Genomic DNA, 9,988 nt, shown 5'->3' with positions numbered 1-9,988 from the left:
AATACAAAGAAAAAGCAACCCAAAAAAGGTGATTTCGTGTGTCTTGTATTTCTTTTCTTTGAATCGGTTCCATCCTTCTTTCTTTTCGTTTTGTTTTTTTTTCTTAGCATAACGAAATAAAATAGAGGACTTACCTCGCTACTAGGCCGTCGATTCCCTTTCACTTCGTCGAAATTGGAGTTAAAAGGAAATCTGTGGCTAAAATAGGCCATACTTCGAAGCCTATGACTGTCGGTCACCATACCTTGCGATTGGCTGGTGTTTTTGAGGGAGAAAATGTGAAGTGCGGCTGATGAAAAGGGGGACTAGGGTTTGGATGGCCAAAGCATCAGATTTTAGGCTGTTTAAAGGGCTGAATACGACGTCGTTTTGAGCCTGATTCAGTGGCTCCGAAAACGGCGTCGTTTAGGGGAAAGGGCTCCGCGCGTCGCCCCGTTCCAGGACCCGGATCCGTGCCTCTACGCTTCAAATGGGAAAATTGCGCAGTTAATCCCTCCCTTTTGTGCCGCGTCTCAATTGACTCCTATTGGCATCCTATCTTTTTTAATTTTCCCCAAAAATTTATGCGCTATTTCATTTTAGTCCGCGCTTGTACACTGTGTTTTGGGGTCTGGTACATTTCCAATTTAAGCCCCTCCGCGTTTGCGCGCATCGCACTTTGGTCCACTTTTAGATCATTTTATTTATAAATTAGCCCATTCATTTTAATTGCATTTTAATTAGACCCCTTTGACTTGTATAGTTCATTTCCTTTTTTAATTCACTTTTTTATACATGCAAATGCACATCTTTTGAGTTTTCATGATGATTTCACCTTCTTTTACATAAAATCTTTATTTTAAATTTTTTTCATCATATTATTTTAAAATATTTTTGTATAAATACTCCATTTGGATATTCTTATGTACTATTATGCCTATGGAATTCATGATTAATTTAGTTTTCTTATTCTACATAAATTATTAATTCCATGTTACTTTATATACATATTCTCTTTCGAATCTACTTGTACATATTCTTAAACCATATATATATAACATGTTTTATTATACATTGTTGTCATTTTAAAAATAAAAAAAATAAAAAACTTCGTGATGTATATGTTATTGAAAGTATTTTCCTTTTTATATGTATATGGTCATTTTTTTAAATAGATATTTCATAAAAAAAAACACTTTGTACATATAAGTATGTTTTTTTAGTTTATTATATATATATATATAAGCATGTTCTTAAATCTATTATATAATTTACTATAAAATTAATTTAAGCTTGTATGTATTTTTATATTTTTACAAATAATTATTTTTAAAAAGTTATTTATGTATATATGTTTTGTAAATCTATTTTGTGTATTATATCTTGTCATGTATCTTTATTATTCTTTCATATTATATACATTATTTAAATTGTCATGTACATTGTCAATTTTTAAATGAATTTGTGTTTAAAATATTTTACATGCAATTTGATTCAAACTTTTATTCTATAATATCTATTTCAAAAATTATATATCCCTAGTTTTTATACAAATTTGTCAACCTATATAATATGTGTCCATTTATTCGTTATTATTTTAAAATCGTTATAGCACATTGGCTTCTAATTGCTATGTTGTTTTTTTTACATCTTGCATTGATTATTTTATATCATGCTATGTATATTATTGTGGCATATTATTGTGTGTATTGTTTTGGTTGTATTGAATTGTTATATTGTTATTTTCATCATTGTATTATTATATCAATTATTTCCCATGCATGATTGTAATCGGGTTACATTTTTTAGGTTAGTTATACTTAATTATTAGTTTGTTAATTGATTGTATCTCATATGTGCCTATTATCCCATATCAGTTTTCCACTTGGCTTATGAAATTTGGTTTTGTAAGGTCCAAATCCTTAAGATTAATTTCATTTTATTACAAATCGCATTAACACGTTTTAAGCTATTTTTATAATTATTCATTTAAGAATTCGTTAAAACGAAGGCAATACTCGGTGTTTGGCAATTCGGGAATCGTGCCCTATCGTGCTGGGTTGCGATTTCCCGTCTGTTCAAAACAATCGAATATTCCTTTGGAATTTCACTCATGCTTTTAAAAATTCTTCAAAATGAGGTAATGTTCGGTGTTTGGCAATTCGGGGAATCGTGCCTTATCGTGCTGGGTTGCGATCTCCTGTTTGTTCCAAATAATCGAGTATTCCTTTAGAATTTCACTCATGTTCTCCAAATTGTAAAATAAGGAAATGTCCAATGACTAAAAATTCGAGGAGTCGTGCTGTACTGTGCTGGGTTTCGATTTTCTCGTTGGACTAAATAATTGGACATCCTTTTGCGGTTTTCAACATATAAACTTTTGGAAGTCGAAATTTATCATGTTTTCGAGGGCATAAAGGATCATGTCCTATCGTGCTGGATGTGATGCTATATTCCTCTTAAGCAAGAGAATTTTGATGACCAACTCGGGTTATTCAAATGTTATTAAAAGGAACCACATTTCAGAAGCATTTTTAAACCTTAGACATAAGGACAGTATTTAATCGATTTGGTACCAATTTTGGACGTAATGAGGGTGCTAATCCTTCCTCATACGTAACCGACTCCCAAACCCATTTTCTCAAATTTCATAGACCAAAATCGTTGTTTTAGTAAGCCAAAATGTTTTATTAAAATGACCAAACTTCTTGGTGATCCAATCACACATCATCAAAAAAGATTGGTGGCGACTCCATATTTTCGTTTTTAAAGTTGATTCCCTATTTTTCTTTAAATTTAAAAAAATGGTCTCGACAATATTCTCTCATTGGCATTACATGGTTGATGAAAATTAAATGTGGCCACGGGTCGTCTGTTTTTTTTTATGGATGACTTGATCACTATTTGATAGTGATTGACTTTTCATGAAGGAAGATGTAATGGTTACTATGAGATAAAATAGGATCATATTGAGAGAATGAATATTATCCTAAAGAGATCAAGTGTAACGCCCCAAACTCGACCTGATTCACAAAGTCTAAATTTTGGGTGTTACTTCACAAAGCTAAACCATTAATGAAAACAATTTACAATTTCTCATTTCTTTAAGCGTTTTACTTGACATTTTAATTAGAAATTTATTGTATGAAAATAAGGGAAGTAACTTAAAATAATCTTATCACAATAGACTCGATACAAAACCTTACAAAATGGAAGTTTATTAAATACAGAATCGAAGGGTGTATTCCTAGACTACGCCGCAATCTCCACTTCATGCATAATAGCCCACTCTGCCACCACCTTGACTAACTTCTGGCGTTGTCTCTCCAGGCGAAGTTTCCTTTCAAATACCTAAAAAGAAATAACAAATCTTGTAAGTACATGAGTACTTAGTAAGCTCATTATAACAATACATTGATGGGTATTTTGTAATCTTGTAGGAACTACTGTGAGCCAATTATTTTGCATCATCATGCATAATAGCCCACTCTGCCACCACCTTGACTAACTTCTGGCGTTGTCTCTCCAGGCGAAGTTTCCTTTCAAATACCTAAAAAGAAATAACAAATCTTGTAAGTACATGAGTACTTAGTAAGCTCATTATAACAATACATTGATGGGTATTTTGTAATCTTGTAGGAACTACTGTGAGCCAATTATTTTGCATCATTTATTTCGGCGGATACCACCATAGTTTATCATTCTATTATACATCAACTATCATACTTTTATTATACTCAATATTCCTTATCTAAATAAGGAATTCTTCCAAATATTTCATAAATCACTTGTCCCATAATAATTCCTTAATAGAACATACCCTCAGAAACCACTACCAATAATCCTTGCCTTAACTCATACTCTTATTTCAAATAGTTGTTCACTAACATTTATCTTAGGCCGATACATATATGATTGGAGAATACCAACATTGAATTTAATACCATCAATTCCTACTCAGACATACCTGATTTAGTACCACACATATCGTACTGATAAATCACTTGAAAGACCATTCTGATGAATTTCATATCTTGTTATACTAGAATCCCATAACTCAAGATAACATTAACTCAGATTCAGAATAATTCTAAAAGAAGATATAATACCCCTCACTTCTGTATTTACAGATCACCATAATAGATACCTTTCTTAACATACAGATATATATCTCTTCTTGATGGAAACCTTTAAGATTTATTCACTCTTAACCCAGAACATATCCATACCTCATCTTAGCCTTACTTAATATAGAACTAAAAGAATTTACTCATATTTTACAACAGAGATAGGTATTCAAATTCAACCTTTACTAGACATTCCTAGTAGTTCATGCCACGTAGACCTAGCAAAGCACGCCATACAGGCAATCATATAGAACCTCTTGTTTACTATCTTGGCAGGCTTTATAGAACACATCAAAGGAAAAAAAATGATATATCGATCAACATAAGTCTTTATTACAGAACTCGTTCTAAAGCAATCTAATCAGAGTACGCTACAAAGGTGATCCATACAGAGTACGCCAGAAATGGCATCTATATAGAGTACACTATAAAGGTGATTCATTCAGAGTACACCACAAAGGTTGACAGGATGCCACATAGGCATCCCAAACCTATCGTGTTTATGATATGGATTTGCCTAACCACACATTGAGTGAGGTTTTCCCATCACCCCCTGAGACATGTAAAGAACCTTATTAGATAAAATGCCATACAACAAATTTTTTTCCAGAGTATGCCACGGTAATAGACTTTTTTCCTTTAGAGTTTCATATCAGAGTTTGTGTTTACTGTCTCAATGGACTTCATTATTTACCACTGCGGTGATTTGACTCACTTTACAACTCTACAAACCAAACACATCTCAGACTCAAGATTTCATAGTTTCATAACACTCTTCATACATCCCATATAGTTTATTTACAAGTACACTAACTTATATCTTATTTAATAATAACTTTATTCCTATAGTTGTATAAGCATCATGCAACGACCCAAATTTTAAGGTCATCGGAAAATTGAATTTTTGAGTCATAATTTCCGTAAAATAAATTCGTAAATATTTATTAGAAATATTTACGAAGCTAGTAGTGTAGTTAATTAGACTTTGGTTAAGTGAATTAGCTTGAATTAAGGCTAATTTAGTGAAAGGACTAGATTGAATATAGTGTAAAAGTTTATTGTAGAATAGAGAAAATTCAAGGGATTAAATTAGCAAATAAGCCTTAAGTGACAAGTGTGTGGTAAGTATAAATACATGTGTATTATTTTAATTGGTACAAATTTATGAATATATATGTATTTACTTAATATTTAAGAAATAATAATTATAATTTAAAATATAATAATAATGATAATGATATAATATAATAGTTATAATAAATAAAAGAAATAAAAACATGAAGAAAAAGGAAAAAATAAGGGCACGAACAGAACAAGGAAAGAAAGAAAGAAAAAGGGGAAAGAAAAAGAAAGGAAAAATAGGGTTTTAAAGTTCAAGCTTTAAGTGATAAGTCATTTTAATCCCTTTTCTTGTAATTTTGGTGTCTATGGAATCTTAGGAAGAAATACTATTTGAATTATGTAGAAATTTAGAAAGTTATTGAATTTTTAGATGTTGATTAAGTTGAATGAATGGAATAACTATTGGTTTAATTGATAGAAATTTAAGTTAGAAGTTGGAGAAGGATTAAATTGTAAAGATAGATATAAGTTTTGTTATAGTAGGGACTAAATTGTTTAAATTGTAGAATTAATGTTTTATGCTGAAAAATTTTCGAGTTGGATGGTTTAAAGTGATAATTGAATGAAAATATAGGATTTATTTTGAAGAAAATAATGGTTATGGTGATAGGACTAAATTGGAATTTAAGCAAAAGTTGTGTAGAAATTGAAATGTGTAAGGTGATATAGTATGTTGATAATTTTTAAATTGTTTAATTTCTCATAGCTAACGTAGTGCCGGAAATATCGTCAAAGAAGAGGAAAGAGAAAGTGAATGAGGATATCGAGTAAACTCGAGAATTACGGTTTGTATTTCTATAAACTATGCTTAATAATTTAATAAAAGTAATTGCTATTTTTAATTGTTAGCATGTATGATAAATGAAATGATGAAAATTGTTACTGTTTCTGTATCAAAATGAAATGATTTGAATACCCTATTAACAGTGTCGGGCTAGATGGATATAGTTGGCATGCCATAGGATTGGAAGTGTTAAGGGATATTCTGACTGTGTGTCGATGAGACATTATATGTGTCGACTACTGTTACTGTTCCAGATTCGTTTCGAAGAGGTACTCTGTACCTAAATGTTACTATTACTGTTACTGTTACTGTTACCCTACGGTGTATTCCAATTTCGACCGATGAAACACTGTATATTATCCCCGGTGTGTGGGTTGGATCCATGTATCCGTCCAAGTCTGAGTTATGTTAATAGGGGTAAATGAAAGTACTAAAGACAAAGACTGACTGCTATTGATTATATGATTGTGACTGTTATATGATTATTAAAAGGTATCGAATGATATGAAATATATATAAAGAATTGCTTAATTACATTTAAGAGCTATAAGATGAAGACAAGAGATTAAGCTATTAAGATTATGAAAGTAAATGTTTTGAGTTACAATACATATATATGGCTTATTATTGTTCTAAGTATTAGTTTATAGAAATACCACTGAGTGTATACTCAGCGTACGGTATGTTTCCCTGCTCAGGACTAGGTACGGAAGAAAGCTAAGGACTCAACATCTAAGCCAATCTCGGACTCAAAGTGGTGAATACTTTTCTTTTGGTAAAATGGCATGTACCTAGGTTGTTAAGGTGTTATTTTGTACATGATAGTGAATAAACATGAAAGTTGTTGAAGCATGGTATGAAATATACATATTTTGGAAGTTAAACTTACATGAGTTTGACTAGTATGATAATGTAGTATAATTTTGATATGAATTGTGGTACAAAATCCTTAAGAGGTATTAAAGTGAATGAATGAATATTTGCTAAGTTTGAATGGCATAATGAATGATATTTGATTTAAGAACTATTAGTAAATGTTTGGGTGTGAATTAGTTGTGTTTAGCATGTGAAAATAGCTTAAAAATATTCAAAAAATCATGTTTTCACACGACCAAGTCACATGGGCGTGTGCTCAGGCCGTGTGGCTCTCTGTTTATGTCACATGGGCTGTTCCCACAGTCATGTGTGTAAGTCAGATCTGCCCACGGCCTGGCCCCACAGCCATGGGAACCCCACGGGCTGGCCACACAGCCATGTCCCAGGCCACACGGGCGTGTGCCCCTATTTTCAAGAAAAAAGTTCCAAAGTTGCCAGTTTAGTCTCGAACCACTTCTAAAACATGTATTGGGTCTCGTAGGCCCATATTAGGGACTTTATGATGAAATTTGAAAAGAATTGATCTGGAATGTAAAATTTATGGTTCAGTTTTGTATAAATGCTAGTGTATATATCTCGTAATGCCTCGTAACCCTATTTTGGTGACCGTTTGGGGTTAGGGGGTGTTACATATCATATTCATACTATACTATCCATGATTTCTAGTTTCCAATTTGATCACTTTCATAGAGATATACTTTAGTATGAACACTATACATGCAAGAGTCAAAGTAGAGACTCACCTGATTCTTACTTACTATAGTTCAAAACTTTAGATCCAAATATCTATCTCGAACCAACAGCAACCACTGCTTAGAAACATAACTTCACTCTCACTACTCTTGTACATACAAATGACTTATCATATTAATCGCTATCAATCTCATGCAGAAACCTTATACTTACAGTCTTACTGTTTAATTACCATATATAGATTTACCCATTCAAAATTTAACATGCAAAGCTAAAATACTTATCCTGATACAAAATAACCACTACTCATAAAAAAAACTATAGCTTGTAATGACCCGATAGTTAGGGGCGACGGAAAGTATCATTTCGAGACTCCGTTTCTGTAAATCAGGCCTATAAATATTTTCATAATATTTTATGAAAATATTTACGGAGCTATAATAGAGGTGAATTAAATTTTGGATAAGTAATTTTCATGAATTAGGAGTTATTAAGGTACAGGGATTAAATTGCATAAGTGCTAAAAGTTGAATTATAGATTGAAATTAATTAAGAGACTAAAATAGTAATTACACCACTAATTAAATGTTGATGGGGGTGGTGGGTTGGTTACCTTAAAATTTATTAACTAAATTATTAATTATATGTTATAATAATAATAGTAGTAGTAGTAGTAGTAGTGAAAACAAAATGAAAGATAGAGAAAACTTTCATTCTCTTTTTGCATGGAAAATTTCAAAGCTTAAGGAAGGAGAAGAGCACGAACAACCATTGAAAATTTTGAGGATTCAATCTTAAATTCTTTAGCCAATTTAGTCTCTTATCTTGTAATTTTTACGTTTTTGGAATCCTGATACTTAGAGCTAGTATAATTTTTAGTTTGGTTTAAGATTGAAGATGTTACCATTGTTGATTAGTTAGATTTTTAGGGATCGAATTGATAGACTTTTAAGTTAGGAGTGGAAAATGACTAAATTGTGGACTTAATTATTGATTTTGAGCAATAGAGACCAAATCATGAAAATTTTGAAATTAAAGGGTGGAATTGAAAATTTAGAGATTTATCTTAGAGTGGAATTAGTATAAAAATTTGAGGTTAAATGTGGAGCTTAAATTAGTCTCGATTTAGGGACTAAATGGAGGATTAAGCAAATGTAGTAAAATTTGAAATTTAATGAGAATTGAGTTGTGTATTATTAATCTATTTTAATTATTTTATTCCGTAGCGAATATCATTCCGGAATCCTCAAGTAAGAAGGGAAAAGACAAGGTTGACGTCGAGTAGCTCAGAATATATGGTTTGTGTTTCTATAATCCGAACTAAATTATGAATTATTGTATATTGAATTGTTTGTGTATGGTAAGTATTTGGTGTGAGAACTCTTGGACATTTGGGTTGAATTGAATCAAATGATGATTAAAATGATCCAATTATGAATATCGAGAAATGGTGTATTTTTATACTGTTGAATTGAATATTTGTGTTGAGAAAATGTGGTTGCTATCAATTTCAATATATGCTTCTATATGATAATGTACATATATGAAATTGAGACATTGGTTGTATTGAAAAGTAAAATGAAACCCTATTAACTATTTTAGGCTAAGTCGGATATAAATGGCATACCATAGGATAGAAAGAGCACAGGGATTACTTCGACTTCGAGTTGATGAGGCACTGGGTGCCAATGTGCTTCAGTTTAACCGATGAGACATTGGGTGTCAACTTATTATAGCGTTAAGCAAAATTATTTGCTTCGGATTTATCCGATGAGGTACTGCGTGCCAAATTGGTGTGTTGGTTGGATCCATGTATCCATCCAAGTCTGAGTCGTGTTAATAGGGAAAATAAATGATAAAAATTGATGTGTTTGATATTGAAATAACAAAGGATTGGGAAATGGAAATGAGATGTGAAATGGAATATGAAATGGTAAATTTTGTTGTAAATATTGATGAATTATGAGCAATGAATTTATGAATTGGAAATGGAGATGAATTATACCATTGTATGAATTGATTTATTAAATGCCTTATGAAATTCTATTGTCATGTATTAGAACTTGCAAGATTTGTTCGATGTGAACAAAGAATAAGTAAATTAGTATTATTGACATGATATATTATATAACATTACTTATTTTCATTTTTACATCTTAATTATTTATATCAAGTTTTAATTGTTTGGATTATAGAAATATCACTGAGTTATACTCAGCGTACGATTTTATTTTCTGTACGCAAGTTAGGTACTTTTCAGCGTATCATTGACTCAACATCCAACAATGATCCCGTTCTCAAGTTGTGGTGTAGCACCCTTGCCCGTACCCGAGGCCAAGATAGGATACGAGGCATTACCGAGGCCCAAAACATACACAATTTCATAAAATCAGGCCATAAAATTTTA

The sequence above is a fragment of the Gossypium hirsutum genome, chromosome A10, assembly GCF_007990345.1.
Source record: "Gossypium hirsutum isolate 1008001.06 chromosome A10, Gossypium_hirsutum_v2.1, whole genome shotgun sequence".
NCBI lineage: Eukaryota > Viridiplantae > Streptophyta > Magnoliopsida > Malvales > Malvaceae > Gossypium > Gossypium hirsutum.
Note: the sequence above shows the minus strand (reverse complement) of the source record.